The following is a 19,417-nucleotide window of genomic DNA, read 5'->3' as shown; positions in this document are numbered from 1 at the left end:
CCAAAAGTACTGAATTCTTTAAATGATAGTTAGAAACCAGGTAGGCAGTAGCCTTCTTGTGGCGACTGGAATGTCCTCACATTTAGGTTTTTTCAGTGGAAACACACACACACACTTTAAATCAAGAAAGAAGGTATCGCGTCCGGCCCTCGGGGAAGATGGCCTCTGTGCAGGCTGCTGAAGTCAAAGGAGATGGCTGAGAGCCGAAACTGAGCAAAGTGGTGCCAGTCAGTAGTTCCAGGGTGTCCTGCCATGCTGACATAAGCTGCTGTAAGGCCTGCTAGGGGGTCCCTGCGCCAAACCTGCGGGGCACAGTGGGGGCAGAGGGACCTGTGCCTGTGTCGGCTTGCTCCTTTCTCAGCAATTCACAAGGACCAGCCACTTTCTGATAAAAGAAGTGTGCTAAGCTAAAGAGATGCCTGGAAGCTGAGAAGAAAATAGCAGAGAAGGAGGCCAAGCAGAAGGAGCTCAGTGAGAAACAGCTAAGCCTGGCCACTGCTGCTGCCACCAACCATGCCGCTGACACTGATGCGGGTGCAGAGGAGGAGAGCCGGGCCCCAAATCATACTACAAGATCTGCAGCCAAGGGGTCCAACAAATGAAAGTCAACGAGGATGACCCAAACCCACACCAGTTCCATGTAGACATCTTGCTCACTCATTTCATCCAAGAATACAGTCACCTGCAGCCTGGGGACCACCTGATTGACATCACCTTAAAGGCGGCAGGTAGGATCCGTGCCAAAAGAGCTGCTGGGGGAAAGCTCATCTTCAACAACCTTCAAGGAGAGGGGGTTAAGTTGTAAGTCATGGCCAACTCCAGGAATTATAAGTCAGAAGAAGAATTTATTCATATCAGCAACAAACTGCTCTGGGGAGACAGTTGGTGTCCAGGGCAATCCTGGGGAAACCAAGAAGAGTGAACTGAGCGTCATTTCCGAGGAGAGCACACTGCTGTCTCCCTGTTTGCACATGGTACCTATCTTCACTTTGGCCTCAAAGGCAAGGAAACACGGTATCATCAGAGATACTCGGACTTGATCCTGAATGACTTTGTGAGGCAGAAATTTATCATCCACTCTAAGATCGTCACATATATAAGAAGTTTCTTGGAAGAGTTGGACTTCCGGAGATTGAAATTCCCATGATGAACATCTTCCCTAGGGGAGCTGTGGCCAAGCGTTCATCACCCATCACAACGAGCTGGATGCGAATTGCCCCAGAACTTTACTGTGAGGGGCTAGTGGTCAGTGGCATTGACCAGGTTTAGGAAATTGGATGCCAGTTCCAGAATGAAGGAATTGATCTGACCCACAATGTGAATTCTACATGGCCTATGCAGACTACCATGATTGCATGGAAATCACAGAGAAGATGATTACAGGGGTAGAGAAGCACATTACAGGCAGCTACAGGGTCACCTATCATCCAGATTGCCCGGAGGGCCGAGCATCTGAGATTAACTTCACCCCACCCTTCCGGAAAATCAGCATGGTAGAAAAGTTTGAGAAAGCCCTGGACATGAAGTTGCCAGAAACTAACCTCTGTGAAACTGAATAAACTTGCAAAATTCTTGATGATATCTTTGTGGCAAAAGCTGTTGAGTGCCTGTAACCTCGGACCACAGCCAGGCTCCTTGATAAGCCTGTCAGGGGAGTTCTTGAAAGTGACATTCATCAGTCCTACATTCATCTGTGATCACCCACAGATAACAAGCCCTCTGGTCAAATGGCCCCGCTCTAAAGAAGGTCTGACTGAATGCTCTGAGCTATTTGTCGTGAAGAAGGAAATATGCAGTGCCTACACCGAGCTGAATGACCCCATGCAACAGTGGCAGCTTTTTGAAGAACAGGCCAAGGCCAAAGCTGCTGGGGGTGATGAGGCCATGTTCAGAGATGAAACCTTCTGACCACCTGGAATACAGGCTGCCCCCCACGGATGGCTGGGGTACAGGCATCAGCTGCATCACCATGCTTCTCCCAGACTCCAACAACATGAAGGAACTGCTTCTGTCTCCTGCCCTGAAACCCGAAGACAAGAAGGAGAATGTCACGACCACTGACACGTTGGAAAGCACAGCTGCCGGCACTTCTGTCCAGAAAACAACAATTGCAAGTCCTGCGACTCTGGCATCTTCGCGTTTCTGCAAAAACTCAAGGGCTGGGAGGGGGTTCCTGTGTGTGTTACTATCTGTTTGACTTACCACAGTCCAGTCCAGCCCTCAGAAGACAGAAGAATTTTATTCCTTGTTACTAAATAAACCATTTGTCTCAAAAAAAAACCCAAAAAACTAAGATATCTACATACATATAAATCATGAATTTATACCAATATTTCCTGTTAAAATTTAGCCTTCTCAACCTTTTATTACTTTTTAATTTGTATCTCTTTTCCCTTTCACTAAACATTAATTAAAATGAACGTATTTACTAAATTGCTTTATCTCATCACACAAATGAGAGTATCAAAATCACAGCTACTACTAATTAAACTGTTGAGGGAAGTTTACGATTTCTCTGCAATTCCTTCTAACCTTACATTACCTCCTGCTAAGGATGTCTAGTCAGAGTACTGAGTTCAAAAGTCACTTGGAATAATTCTTTCCCTGGGTGGTTATGTTCCAACCTGATACACAGTTAGGTGTATTTATTCCCATTTGTCTTCCATTTTATGGTCTGGCCTCAGTATATTTTTAAAAGCTCCCAGGGGATTCCAGGTGCAGCTGCAGGTTGAGAAGCTCTGACTCGGTTGTTAATTCTCTCTTCCCTTTCCCTTCCCCAAAACAGCCTTTCTCCCATTTCCTTTTATTGAAATCCCACCTTTCCTTGATGGCTCGCTTCCTCGATCCCATTAGTCAGGGGTACCAGCTCCCCTCTCTGGAACACTAGAGCCTTTTGGCCATTCCTGATAGGACTTTAATGAAGGTACAGATTTAAAGTTCTACCTTGCATGATAGTCCTTGTGCTAAGGGTCAGCAAACTTTGGCTCTAAATGGTCAGATAGTACAACTTGTAGACTTTGCAAGTCATGGGCATCTCTGTCACATGCTCTTCTTGTCTGTAATCCTTCATATTCTTAGTTAGCAAGACCAACAAAAACGGGCAGTGCCTTGTGATTTGGCTCTTGGGTAGTTTGCCAACACATCCTTATGTCATTTTCTTATTTCACGTATCTCGGAGGCAGAAAAAGTCTTACTCATCCCTGTATGCCTCACTTACAGCAGAGCACGTGGGAAGGGATGCTCACTCAATGTCTGCTAAATTCATGAATATACAATATTGTTATGTGGCTTACTTACAAGAGTTTGTTATTAATGCAGAAAATTGAGTTCTACAGAACTATAAAAACACTACATATAAACAGAGAGCACTGATCACAGGCAGTCCCATCCTGTGTGTTCAGTCCTTTGCCAAGTCTTCTTCGAAGGGTGAGGGGAGGTTGGTGGCAGTGTGGAGGTGCTGATTGTCATGGACGTGGAGGTTCTCAGAACTAAACACAAGTGGCCATGAGAAGAGTTAACAGCTGCCAATGTACAGGAACAGACAAGACAGCAGAGGTGGGAGTAATTCAATCTCCCTCCTGGTAACCCCAGTGCCCGTGAAGGTGTGACCTCCCCTCTCCAGGAGAAGATGCTGACAAGATGAGAGACAGCTCTGGCTTTCAGAAGCCTGCCTCCGTTTTCATTTATGCCTGAAAGAGGAACAGAGTTTGATACCATCTGGAAGAGAATGGAAACAGACCTGGAGCTCATGTCTAGCTCTTGGGCACTCCGAGTGTGTTAGTGAGACAGGGAGGAAGGGGGCAAGGCACAGCCATTCAAGGAATGACACAGCAGTTAACACCAAGATAGTAGAAGATTCAGCTCTCAATAGGCCCTGAGGCCCAAGATGGCGGGAGATTTGACTTCTGGTAGACATTGAGCTTCATTATACGTTCACTGTAATATATTAGCTGCTCAATGGCACTCCCACAGGTGCCATGACAGTGCTGAGGCTGACCATAAATGGTCAAAAAGTAGGCAGTGGTCCAATTCCTGGGAATCCCCACCCTTTCCTCAAAGTAATGGGAATAATCCTCCCACTTGTTAACATATGAAGCTTCCGAGACCATAAAACTGACAGCTCCCGCACCTCACAGCCTCTCTTCCAAGTGAAACAGCCGCACTCTGTCCAGCGGAAAACGTATCTCTCTGAATAAATCTACTTTTACTCAACCGTGGCTCACTCTTGAATTCTTTCCTGTGCGAAGCCAAGGACCCTCACTTGGCAGGGTGTGTCCCAGGGACTCAGCGCAGACCTGGGGTATGGCCATCCTCTCGCCCCACATTTTTTCCTGTATCATTAGGACTAAAGAATTAAAAATGGGGCAGGACTAAGTCTGAAGGACACTGTTGTGCCAAGATTTCCGCCTCAATGCCTTCCTGAAACAGCTCCTTAGTGCAGAATACTAATTTTACTCGTAGAGGGAAAAAAACCTGGAAATGCTTTTTAAAAATCTGTTGTCTTGTGTTCCGGGAAGTTCCTACCGACACTCAATTTCCGCTTGTGACTTGAATCCTCGTATCAGGTGATGTTACTTCCTACAGCCAGGACCTCCAACCTAAGCAGCTTACATCTCACATTAAAAAGTAGATGTCTTTGTGGTTGCTGCCAAAGAATTTAAGAGTCCATTTGAAGTGTTTTCATTCTAAGAAAATTTATTTCCATATGCAGTTGGAATGAAAACTGTATGAAATCCCTTTAAAACTAGGTGCTTTATAATAACGATGTTTGAAGTTACAATTCTGTTTCTTCCCTTAGCCTGTCTTATCTTAAGCCATATGTTGCTGTAAATTAAAAGAAAGGGGCATTTAAACCAAATGGTTTCTCTGAATAGCATTAATCCCGTCAAGAGCAGTTTGTGACAAAAGCTAAAACAAAAGTTGTGCCTTTTAAGCACAACAAACTTAAACATCTGAACTATTTCTGCTGTCTCTTAAATATTAAGACGTAACACATTTGTGATATTTGTTGACATTTGTTATACTTCTGATGAACAATTAGCCTGCAAGAATATTAACAGGAAATTCCATTCATGAGATAAGCAGCTATTCCTGCAAAGCTTGAGCCAGATCATGGGACCAAAAATCTTCTTTATGCAACTACTGTTTGTTGAATAGTCAGCATTCCTTACGTATCCAAAAGGAAATGCTTTGAGAATAACTTTTATGGCTAATTTTGACTGAATATTTCGTAAGGAAAAAAATAAGTTTTATGATTAATTTGGACTCAGGCTTGCAGTTTGTAAACTGTGAGGGTTTAATAGTGTCCTTAATCACCATGTAAATTTCAACAACTCACTCCAGTAATTTCCAACCTGTAATGCAGAATCATGACGCCAGCCTTAACGTCCCTAATTCCACAGCGCAGCCGAGGGCATTCTTATTTCATTCTTGAAGCAAAAGGCTAAGAGTGCCTACCATTATATGAAATGCTGTCTTTTTCAAAAATGTGAGTCTCTTCCAGGGATTAAAACGTTTAACGTCACGGTCACATTGCAACATTAATTTAGCACCCTCTAAATTGCTAGGAATGCATCTCCAAAAGACCAGGAGGAAAAGGACTGCTAAGCAGGTAGATTACATGTTGTCACAGACTCGAGGGCAGTTCTGTGGAAGTGCTAGAAAGGCAACACATTCTTCACTAAGGGGCAAGGGTTTTATCAAAGATTCACTCACAAATCATCAATCACCAAATCCTGAGTACCATTTCCATTTGCCACGTCCTCTTTATCCCAGCGGTTTCAGCTCCTCCTCTTTTCTACCCCATGATGGACAAAAAGGGAAATCTGGTGGGGGGGGGGTGGTATTTTAAAGTAAGAGCAGAAGGCCATCATTGTGTTCCTTTCAGGAAAACAGTTCTAAGCAGGCATTCCCAATCTGTGAGCACTTACTTACAAGTTATACACACATGCCACTCTGAAGTAGTGCATTAAATAGCAGTAGAATTTAGTGTCTTCTTTTTTCAAATAAAAGAGTGTACATCTGCAGCCAATTTTCTTCTAATATTTTCTCGCATACTTTTCAGTGTACAAGCCTCCTCTGCAACTTGTGAGACCAATGCTCAAAACAGACACCAGAGCAAACTTTCCGAAATGATGTCAGATCGTAATTAAGACCCTTTCTGAAGTCCTGCGATTTTATGGTCCTTAGCTTTTACTTTAAAATAAACCGAAAGCCGTTCTGGATTTCCTTTTTGGCTCCCTGTAGCCTCAGATCTGGCTCTAAAGATAAACAGGTATCTACTCAGATAAGCAGACCCCACACGTCCCCATCTTCACCCTCATCTCCCCCCACCCCAGCCCTCTGCTCCAGCCCTGCTGAACTTTGGGCAGCAAAGGAGTTAAGACAGAAGAGGTGGCAGTTCCTGACTGCCAGATGCCAAGTTGTTTTCCAGTTGAGAACACCCCTGAGGTTTGATTGGCCAGAAGTCTGAACTACAACTTTTCAGGATGATTAAGAAGTTCCCTTTCACTGAAGGTGGCCAAGAGGTAGGAACTTCCAGTTATGAGATTAAGTAAGTCCTGGGGATGTAGTGGACAGCATGGTGACTGTCGTTAATGGTCCTGTATTGTACATTTGAAAGTTGCTAGAAGAGTAATCTTAAAAGTTTTCAACATAGGGAAAATTTTTTGTAACTATGTGTGGTGATGGATGTTAATTAAACTAATTGTGGTCATCACTTTGCAATTTACACGTATACTAAAATCATTATGTTAAACTGATACAATGGTGTATGTCAATTATATCTCAACTAAATATATATACAAATAATCATAATAGTACGTGCCTCTTTTAAGAAATTTTAAATCCTGGAGAGTCAGGTGAGTCCTGCTGTTTGACAGATGGGACGTGGGCCCATGCATCTTCTAACTGGTTCCAACTGGCTATAACTATAAACTGTAAATCCAAAAGGTAATCCCAACATATACACCAAGACCTTCACTATTCCCCATCATTCACATGATTTCAACCAACTTCTCCCAAATTTAATAGAATTGAATATGTAAAATAGATAAACAGCAAGGACCTCCTGTATAGTACAGGGAAATCTATATTCAACATCTTGTAATAACCTGTAATGGGAAAGAATCTGAAATAGAAGTATATGTATATGTATATGTATATGTATATGTATATGTATATGTATAACTGAATCACTTTGCTGTACACCTGAAACTAGCACAACATTGTAAAGCAACTATACTTAGAAAGAAAGAAAGAAAGAAAGAAAGAAAGAAAGAAAGAAAGAAAGAAAGAAAGAAAGAAGAAGGAAGGAAAATAAATATTCTTAGGGTAGAAGATGAGGCCCTGAGAGTGTAATTTGGAAGCAAACTATAGGAAGATAGTTCAACAGCTTTGCTTATTTAGTGGAAGAGAATTAGATGGATGCAGGGGGTGGGGGGCAGGAAAGGCAGGTGGGGAAGGAGAGAAGGGAGGCAGAGAACAGAAAGAGATCTCACCAGAACAGTGGAGGAATGGAATTAGAGTTGGTGGAAATGCCCAAGAAATGTTTTGCAGACCAGGGGAGTCGATTATTCAGTTTTAAATTAATTGCTCTCTGGCCCTGCAATGCAACCTTCCTTGTCATCAAGTCACCAACAGAAATCTACTGCACACAGCTGCATCGTATATTGCATTTTAATGGAAGGAGCAAATAATCCAAGGTTATGGCCCATGTTTGGGTTGATTCCAAGGAAAAGATAAAAGAACAGCTGCAAGACGCAGAGAGGAGAACACAAATTCAGCAGAAGCTGGACCCTGAAAGCAGAGGTGACGGGGAGTGTGACACCAGGGATGGAGAGAAGTTTTGGCAACAGGGCTCAACTTCCTGGTAGGTGGGGAGTTTGAGCAGATCTGAACCAGATCTAAGAAGGGCAGGGAGGCTAGCCCAGCTGAGATCTGCTTTACTCAGATATGTGACCCCATGGTGTCTGCAATCTTTGAGAGCCTAAACTAGGAACTCCACAAGGACAGGAGGATAAGGCATTCATTTTCTCCCAGCAGAGCAAGGTGCCTGCTTCACAAGAGGTAATGGAAGAATATTAATACACTACTTTACAGCTTCTAATAAGTACTGAGAGGTTATCATAGTTGGTGGCCTAAGATTCTGCGATTGCTAACCTAAGCGATTTATTATCTAAAGGCACTCCAGGTTCTTAAATTTATTATATTATAAGAGTATATTATAGCATTATATTTACATTATTAAACTTTTTTCCTGGGATTAAAACATTCTTTTATGGTATCAAGCAGTGTGCCACTCCCTTGAGATACCCATCATTCTTCAGTGTAGTAATAAACATCCTGAAGAAGTTCGGGTCCCAGGTACCTACCAGGGCCAGAAGATGACCAGTCCTGTAGGGACTGTCATGGGCTGAATTGTGTTCCTGCCCCCTCAAACCCCCAAATTCATACGTTGAAGTCCTAACTGCCAGTACTTGAGGATAAGATGGTTTGGGGAGATAGGGCCATTAAAGAGGTAATGAAGGTAACACAAGGTCGTATGGGTGGACCCTAATCCAATCTTACCTCTGTCCTTATAAGAAGAGGAAATTCAGATCCAAATTTGCGTGAACACGGAGCAAAGACCACGTGAAGACACAGCCCAAAGGTGGCCGTCTGCAGGCCAGGGAGAGAAGCCTCAGAAGAAACCAGCCCTACCAGCGCCTTGGCCTTGGACTTCTAGCCTCCAGATCTGTGAGAAAATCAAGTTCTGTGGTTTAAGCCCCCCAGTCCGTGGTATTGTGTTATGGCCATCCTAGAGAATGAATCCAAGGATCAAATTTTCCTAACTGCAAATTTGGACATGTGGCCTGTCAAGTACAAGTGATTTATAGAATCAAGTAACTGGAATATCCTCTATTTGAAACCCAGCCACACCTAATCCGTGGTCCCACTTCCGAAAAGGACGTGACTTAATCCTAGAAAACTATTTCTCCTCAATTCTATACAAAAGAGAGTTCTACTACCACCACTGGAAATGTACCAAGTCCCAATTCTGAAAATGAGGCTTTCCCACCATGCATCATTTTGACGCCATTTAAAAACCAAACCAAACCTAATTTAGAGAGAATTAGGGGCAGAAATCCATGGACTTTTTGTCCTTAACATATAAGTGTGGACTAAATGGTTATAAGGACACATTGTTCTACTTTTAGGCAAGAGGAAACCTAAGAACCCTGAATGCCTTCAAGAAGACAAATCCTGTAAGAGAAATAGCATAGACCAGCATTTGCAGACTCTGAGGCCAACCAACGACATAATTAGCAAACACTAGGGGGCGCAGGTGGAAAGAGGTGATTTTAAACTAAATATTTTTTAAGATCCAACTCAAGGAATAACTTGGAATCTGTCCACTGTAGTTGATACAGTGCATATTAAACACAATGCCCATTTTCTCCTTTAGAGCTAGAATTAAAAATCAAATCTCTTATTAATATGCCCAACACAAAAATACCCATATATATTTTATATATATACATACATATATATGTATGTGTGTATATATGTGTGTGTGTGTGTGTGTGTACACACACACATATATATATATATTTAAAATTCCATTAGATCCAAAGAAAATAATGCAACAAGTGGAATCCTTATCAAATGCAAGCCAGGTGTGAATTTGCGGGGGGGGGGGGCGGGGGGAGGTAGGTAGATAGGTTTATTTATGTATTTTTTTAATGGAGATACTGGGGATTGAACCCAGAACCTCATGCATGGTAGACACACACTCTACCTCTGAGCTACACCCTCCTCCCCAGGTGTGAATTTTTTTTTTAACCTTTTGCCAGAAAACTTCAGACTTACAGACTGTATTATAAAGCTGCATCTCCAATCTCTCCACAGGCTACAGAAATACAGCTAAATAACAAAGAAAATGAAATCATAAATGTTTCTGAAGGACATACAATTATTTGACAAAGTGTAACCAAATTACAAAATTGCTCAATTCACAAGAGCCAATGAAGACAATAAGGAAAAACAAGCCAGAGAAAAAGAAATTGTATCAACTGTTCTTAAGCAGACGAGGAGGGGAAACCCATGTTAAATCCTTGAAAAGTTTTACCCAGAAAAAACCTGTGTGTTTACAAAGGTGGGAAGGTAGCTGGTAGCCTCCATTCCCCGGGAACAGTACCAAAACAGAAAGATGAGTGGGTAAAATGTTGGGAGAAATTCTCCCTAATCCGCCCCTTCCCCATTTAAAGGAAAGCCAGCCCAAGGGAACAGGTAGTGTGTCCCTGGGGACATGAGTGGACTGTTTCCCTGGAACATGAATTTCAACCTGTCTGCCCACTGACTCGACCACCGGGACCATAAAGAGAAAAAAGAATGTGCATGAAAGCCCGTAATTGTCTCTACTAACACATAGGGGTTCCTAAGGATGAAAGACAAAAGAGAAATAAGACAAAAAGCAAAGAGATTGCAGGGGTGCAAAGCATGAGGTGGCACAGACGCCTCACTGAAAATCCTCACCCTCTCTTCAGGTTAAAATTGCCATCAAGGGGGAGATGAAAGAGGCTCCACTCCTCACTAGCTGTGTGACGTTGGGCAGGTTACTTAACATCTCTCAGCATCAGTTTCCTCATCCGTAAAATGGGAATTCTGATACCTACAAACAAAGATACAATGAGTTAATATATAGAAAGTACTTAGAAAAGTGCAGGGCACATAATGAACACTATATGAGTGTTGACTATTACTATTATTATTATTATTATTATTATTACTATTATTGTCAAAGTCCATAAACCTTCCTTCTCTTTTGCTCCTCTGGCTGGGATGGGTGTGGGAGGACCCATCATGGACCACCTAAGATACTGGTGATTTAAAATCAAAAGATTCAATGCCTGGCTTAGCGAAGCTCTCCATCTATTGGGAATAGGGAAGGGCAGACGTAGAAGCCAGTGACCACATAAGCTCCAGCACTGATTGCCCCTGTCTGTCCATGACTGTGTACTTAAGCAGCCCTTGGAGATTTATCTGAGGGATCCCCACTGCCAACACCAGTCATCAACTCCTCTTTCAGTAGCCAATTGTGTTTCAGTCATTTTTAAATAGTCTGTTTCTGTCCTTCCTGCTCTGGTGTCTTGCAAGAACATCACTACCCTAAGCCAGCTCCTTCTTGTCATACCCCCTGCATAATTTGCCACTGGAGTGTGGTACATCAAAGCACCACAAAACTTCTCTCCTCACCTCCTGCCTTAGACACATTAGCATCCTGACCCAACCTGTCCCCATGTCTTTTCCTTCATTCCTCTTGAATTAATGCAGCAATCTTGCACATGTAAATTTGACACATTACAGTCTTCATCTTCTTTTTAGCCTTCTTCTCCATTCCTGCGATTCTTAAGAACAAAGAATAGGAAAACAGCTCAAAAATAATGCCATGATGTAGCACACTGTGCCCATTGTGCACCCTTCTGTGAACAAGTTTCCTCAAGTTGTGCAGTCTGCCACCTGAACAACCTTATGCAGCAACTCTGCTGACATGATTTCTCACGGACTGTAATATGGTACATTGGAGGTACAGTAGAGAGACTGCTCAACTCTATTTGGGAAGATTCAGGGAAAGGTGTTCAAAACAAGCAGTCGTTGACCTGGACTTTGAGGCATAAGTAGGGATTCTCCATTCTTCCAAAGGTCTGGGGATGGTGTTGTAGGGAGAAGTGTGTAAAAAGGCATTGAAAAGTAAAACAGTGCAACTCCCTAGTATTACAAGATTAGCAAGGACTGGGGAACATCTAGAGCTGAGGGGATAAGGGGAGGCACAGCTGGAGGTGAAGCCGAAGATACAATCCTGTGGGGACCTGCATGCTACGCCAAAACATTTGAGAGTGTGAGCAGCCTGGGGGGAGGCGGTTACACAGGATCAGACTTGTGCCTCAGAAAGATCTCCATAGCAGTGTAAATGCCTGACTGGGGCTGGGCTGACCCGCGAGACCTTTTGGAAGCTCTCATCATAGTCCATGATCTACAGATGAGTATCAATACTGATTAATGCAGAGATTCCAAAAACACGTAAGAGATGCAGTAGACAAGCCATATTGCCTAATTCGGATAGAGAGCAAAATGAAGGAGATTAGGATAAACATCAGAACCCTAACCTTGATAACTGAGTAAAGGATAGTACTTTTTACCAGTTCTAAAAGATTAGGGGAAAAGCAGTTCTGAAAGGATTGAAATAAGTTGAGTTAGAAGAACCCTTGAGGCATGCTGGTATTGAATGACCAGCTGGTATTCTGGGTCTGGAGTTCAAGAAAAAGATCTGTATTTGATTTCAACGTCATTAGAAAAGATGAAAGCTTGTGGAAATAAGAAGTGGAGATGGCTACTGTGGGTTGTTGTATGAACTTTGTGAAGGAAAATAAACAAAATGCAAGACTTTGTAAAGGAAAATAGACAAAATGCAAGATGGAGGAGGATTTTTTTTTTCTGCTGAAGCTTGAAAATATAAATGGATGCAGGAGACAAGAAATAGGCAAGAAGGAAGACTGAAATAAGAGAAAGATGGAATCACTGGGACCAGATCAGGGAAGGCATGTGATGAAGAGCACAGTTGAGAGGGTTCTTCTAGAACAGAGATCTTTCTGGAAATCCAAGCTCACTCAGGTGTAGGTTGGAAAATGAGGGCACTCATATCTAGAAACTTGAGTTTCTCCAGAAAATAGGAAATCAGTCATTCATTAATTGCCATTTTTTCAATAAAGATTTTCTGAGCAGCTGCTAAGTACCCTGGCACCACAAGCATAATCTTGGTTCTCTTAGAGTTTACAGTCTGATGGAGTGGCAGGCATTAACCCAAAATTCCAACAAGTAAATGTAAAATTGCAAGTGTGACACATGCTGTGAGGATTTGCATGGTGCAGTAAGAGTTCAAAGCAAAAGAAATTGACCTACTAAGGTATCAAAAAAGCCATCTTTGCTAGGATAACGCAAGTAGGACGTGCCACTTGAGAAAGAGAGATGACTCCAATCCACAAGTTGGAGTAAACTAGAGAAAAAATAGAAGGAAATTTCAGCATCCACAAAAGTCCAGTGAAAGTGTTGGGTATTGGAAGAACTACAGTGAAAAGACAGGCAATGTGGCTGGAGCAGAAAAAGTGAGGTAGAGCATGAGGAAGGTTGAAGCTGGAGACAGAAGTCAGACCAGAACAGGCAGGGCCTTGTAGGACGCATCAGGAAGGCAGTCCACAAAGTCCTGGGAAGCCATTGAGGAAGTTTTAGAGGGACTGGAGGCAGTGGGAACAAGATCACATTTGCATTTCATAAAGTTGATGTTGGCTGTAGCCCAGAGAACAGAAGAGTCAGGAGAGGATAAAATGGACCCATTTCTGTAATCCTGGGAAGAAATGACTATAGCTCAAAAAAGGTGGGCGTGGTTAAAAACTGAGAGTTGATGTCAAGAGATATGTATGAAGTGAAATTCCATAAGACAAGGTGACAGAGTGTTGAGGTTTTGGATTTCCAGTCGGTGCTAAAATGAGGTACACTGCAGGTGGGCTGGGTTTGGGGGAACGATTATGAGTTTACTTCTAGATGTACTGATTTTAATGTGTCTTTGAGACATTCAAGATAGACTGCTAGACAAAGGGGTCTGGATCCCAAAGGAGAAGTCTAATCTGTAGATATAAAGTGTCGGCATCACTAGAGTCAGCTTGTTTATTGAAAGATCATAGAAGAAAGGCGAGGGTCCCAGACAGAATTCTGAGGAGCTCAGACATTCAGTGGATGCATAGAAGACGGTGAGACAGTGCAGAGAAAGAAGAACTGGCCAGAAAGATTAGAAGAAAATGAAGATAATTTTGTGGCATGAAAAATAAGAGATGAGAATGTTCTAGAAGATATCTAAGAATGTTGCTAGGAAGAAAGATGGGAGTAGAAATGTCCACTGAGTTGACACAGAATTTGATCATGGAGCCAGAAATTACATGGAGGCAGGGTGAGAAATGAGCGAGAGAAGAGGAAAAAGGAAGTAGTAAATAGGGACCATTTGACCAAGAAAGCTGGCTGAGTCAGCAATGGAGAACCAGAAGGATAAAGGCTGAGAAGATGCCTTGAGGAAAGAGGGAAAATTTAGTCGAGCCGCTGAGTGTTATTAAAGACAGGGCTGACCTAGAACAAGTAAATATAATGAACTGGGGAGACAGACTTCCATTAATTTGTGGTGGCACCAGTGTGCCTGGGCGGGCAATTCTTTCTTGCTATTACAGGCTGAACTTAGATGGGAAATACCAAATTGTGGTTGCAAAAGAAAAAGAAAAAAGAAGAAGAAAACAACAGCAAGGAGACAATGAAGTTGAGAGGCTGGAGAGAAAGCAGCTCAAATTGTCCTTGGGACCCAGGCTCCATATGGAAGGAATTGTGGTAGCAGGAAGCTGATCATTCAGCCAGGAATGAATGAGTCAAGGGATTAGGGACCTCAACAGCAACAAGAGCCATGTTTAGGGGAAAGGCAGCATCAAGAGAGCTGAACTGGTAGATGAAGTGGTGCTCTCATCCTTATATCTATGCCCCCTTCTCTGGCTAGACTATTACTTGCTTTTGGTTCTGTACATTTCAGGCTAGAACATCAAGCAGTTAATGTCCACTAGAAGCAGCCCTTAGCCAAGGGCTGATGGGAATTGGTGAATCACCGCCCAGCTCCTATCCTCCAGGTAGGATAACTCTAATGAATGTTCTGCTTCCTTTTCCTCCTTGTCTCAGTCACCCCTCTCCCCTGCTGGGATTACCTCCCAATAAACTACTTTTACTGGAATCTGTCTTCAGGGTTTACTTCTTGGGAGATTCAAACCAAAACATTAGGCTATTGCTGTTGGAGTTTTCAGAAGTGACACTGTTTGGCAGTAAAAAGGTACAGGGTGTGCTAGTGAAAGAGGGATGCTGAAATGTAGTTGGGGGTAAAGGCACTGATTCTGAGACCAAGAAGCCTTAGAGGTCACCATGTCCAAGGTTAGCCACATGGATGTCAAATCGACCCTATACGTAGATGGTGACCCAGAGAAGACCATGAACCAAGTACCAAGGTGTTCTATAATGTGGGAGAAAGATCAGAAGACCAATAGATGACAGTGATCCACAGGGGTACAGGGTGGATTAGGTGGATGGCATGACCCAAAACAAAGGATTTCTACCCGAGGGAAATGGAGTAATAGCCAGGCACAGGAAAGGGGATTGAGGACAGTGTTGACACCCTCTTCCAGATAAAAGATACTATAGACTATAGGAGAGAGAGCAGAACCCACTTATTCAAGTAAAACAGTGTCCCTACAGGAGGACAACAGATTAGTCTACAATGGCATGAAGATATAAAGAAAGTCTTTGCAACAGCAAAACCAGGAGGTTCCAGAAGCACAATTGAAAGGTTTTGGATGGAGGTCAACAGGAAGGTCCATAGAAAAGGGTATGCATTTGGGGGAGAAACATCAACCAGAGGTTGTGTATTTTTTGCTTGTTCATTTTGAACCTATAATTTATTTTTTTGTATTGAAGTATAGTTGATATATAATATTATATAAATTATAGGTGTAAGATAAAGTGATTCACAATTTTTAATGGTTATAATCCATTTATAGTTATTATAAAATGATGGCTCTATTTCCCATGTTGTACAATATATCCTTGAACTTATCTTATACCCAACAGTTTGTACCTCACTCCACCACCCCTATACCTCCCCCTTTCCTCTCCCCACTGGTAACCACTAGTTTGTTCTCTATATCTATGAGTTTGCTACTTTTTTTTGTTACATTCACTAGTTTGGTGTATTTTTTTAGATTCCACTTATAAATTATATCATACAGTATTTGTCTTTCTCTGTCTGACCTATGTCACTTAGCATAATGCCCTCCAAGTCCATCTATGTTGCTGCAAATGGCAACATTTACTTCTTTTTATGGCTGAGTAATATTCCATTGTGTGTATATATATATATATATATATATATATATATATATATATATATATATATGCACCACATCTTTATCCATTTGTCTACTGATGGACACTTAGGTTGCTTCCATAGCTTGGCTATGGTAAATAAGGCTACCAAGAACATTGGAGTGCATGTGTCTTTTCAAATTAGGGTTTTGGGGGTTTTTTTGGAAATATACCCAGGGGTGGAATTGCTGGGTCGAACAGTGAGGTTGTGTATTTTGAGCAGTGCCCTGGAGTGAAACTCTCCAACCATCTTCTAAGGCAGCACCCGGGAACCTGAGGCCCATGGTCACATAACCCGTGTGTGGTGGAACTGGAGACAGTGAACCAGGCAGTCTGGCTCTAGAGGCCGGGCTGTCTCTAGCCACTACTCCTTCCTTGCCCTGAGTTTCAGGGCTCCAAAGACTCCCTCAAAGGCAGGAGCAGGAATTTATGCTTACATCATGCGATACTTTAAAACAGATGATGCACAATACGTAATTGTGTGGAAATATGCAAAATAATGAAACAGTCAAATACAACCAGCCCATTTTCAGGTACATGGTCTTTATCTCCTCCTCCTCCTCCTTTTTTTTAAAACTGAAGTATAGTTGATTTACAATGTTGTGTTAGTTCCTAGTATACAGCACAATGATTCATTTTATATATATGTATTTTTTTCATATTTCTTTTCATTATAGGTTATTACAAGCTTTTGAATATAGTTCCCTGTGCTATACAGTAGGACCTCGTTGTTTATCTATTCTATATGTAGTAGTTTATATCTGTTAATCCCAAACTCCTAATTTATCCCTCTCCCCCTTTCTCTTTGGTAACCTAAGCTTGTTTTCTATCTCTGTCTGTTTGTTTTGTAAATAAGTTCATTTGCATTATTTTTTTAGATTCCACAGATAAATGATATCATATGATATTTGTCTTTCTCTGTCTGACTTACTTCACTTAGTATGATAAACTCTAAGTCCATCCATGTTGCTACAAATGGCATTATTTCATTCTTTTTTATGACTGAGTAATACACAGTAATGACTGTGGTATATATATATATATGTATATATACACATATACACACACACCCCCCACAACTTCTTTATCCAGTCATCCGTCGATGGACATTCAGGTTGTTTCCATGTCTTGGCTATTGTAAATAATGCCGCTATTTTGTCTTTTTAAATAATAGTTTTCTCCAGATACATGCCCAGGAGTGGGACTGCTGGATCATAGGGTAAGTCTATTTTTAGTTTTTTAAGGAACCTACATACTGTTCTCCATAGTGACTGCACCAAATTACATCCCCACCAGCAGTGTAGGAGGGTCCCTTTTCTCCACAGCCTCTCCAGGATTTTTCATTTGTGGACTTTTGAATGATCACCATTCTGACTGGCGTGAGGTGAGACCTCATTGTAGTTTTGCATTTCTCTGATAATTAGCAATATTGAGCGTCTTTTCCTGTGCCTGTTGGCCATCTGCATGCCTTCATTGGAGAACTGTCTCTTTAGGTCTTCTGCCCATTTTTGGATTGGGTTGTTTGTTGTTTTTTTGTTGTTGTTGATATTGAGTTGATTGAGCTGTTTGTATATTCCGGAGGTTGAGCCCTTGCCAGTCTCATCGTTTGCAAATATTTTCTCCCATTCCGTAGGTTGTCTTTTCATTTTGTTTATGGTTTGTTTTTGTTTTTTTTTTTTACTGTGCATTAGCATAAAAGTTTAATTAGGTCTCATTTGTTTATTTTTGCTTTTATTTCTATTGCCTGGGTAGACTGACCTAGGAAAACATTGCTACCATTTACGTCAGAGAATGTTTTGCCTTTCTTCTCATTCCTTTTAAATTCAGACTTCCTTACCACCATCTCTACCCTATCAAAGTAAATAGAATTTAGCATCCAAAAGGCTGACGTTAAAAGGATTATTACTATCTTTCCAGGGCTTGTTTCAAAAAGTAGTCTGCTGTGCAGCCAGCCACTCCTGTGTTGGGTTCAGTCTATGTTCCTCGATGCATCACAGAAATCAGTGTAGAACATTTTAATCTAATAATCTCCTGCATGGGAGGAAGCAAGACTCTTGGAGAGATGGGATGAGTCCCACGGTAGGCCTTGCAGTGTTTAGGACAGACATTCCCTTGCCTCCCCAGGAATGAAAGCTCATGCCCCCAGCTGCTGTCTGGGCCCAGACTCCCGACGTGTGGCCCCCACGAGGACTGCCACGGCTAAAAGGAGAGTCTTCACTCGGGGTGACATCCCCTTCTTGCAATACCCGCATCCAGTGACTGACTCACGGGAGTTATAAAGGCCGAGACCCTTGCCCCAAGATGTGTCAACTCTGAGGGCCACCTTGTTTTGTTTTCAGAGCTCCTGGAGGGATGAGTCAGCGCCTTAGTCAGGCTGCATCCCAGCTCAGCTTCCCTCACTTAATCCTGTGTCCTCCCTCCCTTTTGTACAGGTGTCCATGTCAAAAACTCGCCCGAATAAACACCCTTCAGGTAATCGCCATCACAGAGTTCCGAGGAGCCACAAATGATATGGCTGCTGAAAGAGTAAAACTTCAAGAAGTCTGATTTGATTCTGTAAAACTGGTTGATAGAAAATATAATGCCATTTGCTAGGTATTCAAAGGGGGAGGGGAAAAGCCTGTACTCTCTCCCAAGGACTTGGAATTGAGCTCCCATCTCACATTTTCTCAGAAGAAGAAATAATCTGAAGACTCGAGATAAAGTATGATTAGAATTCATCAGACTCAGATTCTAGCCTCCATCCTGACTTTTGCGGGGATAAACAGCTTCATCTTCTTGGGTCTCAATGTGCTCATATAATTAGATGATTCCTGAGGTACCTGGTCCCACTAACAGGATAACACCGGCTGCCATTGTTTGAAAATACATCATATTCCAACATCCTGAAATTCTAAGACATGATTCGTCGCTTCTCAGAAGGTTAAAACATCATCTCAAACAGAACTATTTTGATGGGGAATATAAAGACATGTTCTAAACCATAAAATTTAGACCCTTAAAACCTTTTTCACCTCAAGCTACCTTCAAACATAAATACAGGTTGTCTCTAATTTTTAAACAAATTGTGCTATAAAAGTTTGTAATTCAAAATCCATTTCCCCCATGGAAGCAAGAGTATAAGTGAAGGTTAGTTCTGTCCAGTAAAAATATTTCCGTGTGCCAATCACATTTCAGACCCCAGGCACAAAAAGGCTGCAGTGGGAAATTTCCCAAGTCAGAGCACAGAAGCCTATTCAGTCTGTAAAGGATTCTAGAGACTTCTAACCATCACTTGTAATAATTTTTTTTTACTGAGGAAAAGTCATCTTCTTAGTCAGAACTTTGGAAATCAGAAACGCATTTCTCTTCCACCCTTGTAGTGAATAGGGAAGGTCAGTAGATGCTTCCAGAAAGCCAAAACTTGCTTAATAGAAAACGCAGCCCAACATGTTTATTA

At 42.1% G+C, this 19,417-nt stretch overlaps 1 pseudogene; it reads left to right on the top strand.

Moving 5' to 3' along the window:
- The first annotated feature begins 252 nt into the window (after nt 1-252).
- On the top strand, nt 253-2,197 carry LOC102518565 (annotated as a pseudogene).
- The last annotated feature ends 17,220 nt before the right edge of the window (nt 2,198-19,417 follow it).

This window comes from Camelus ferus, chromosome 3 (genome assembly GCF_009834535.1).
Source record: "Camelus ferus isolate YT-003-E chromosome 3, BCGSAC_Cfer_1.0, whole genome shotgun sequence".
NCBI lineage: Eukaryota > Metazoa > Chordata > Mammalia > Artiodactyla > Camelidae > Camelus > Camelus ferus.
The sequence above is the reverse complement of the archived record's forward strand: the minus strand, read 5'-3'. Positions and strand labels throughout refer to the sequence as shown.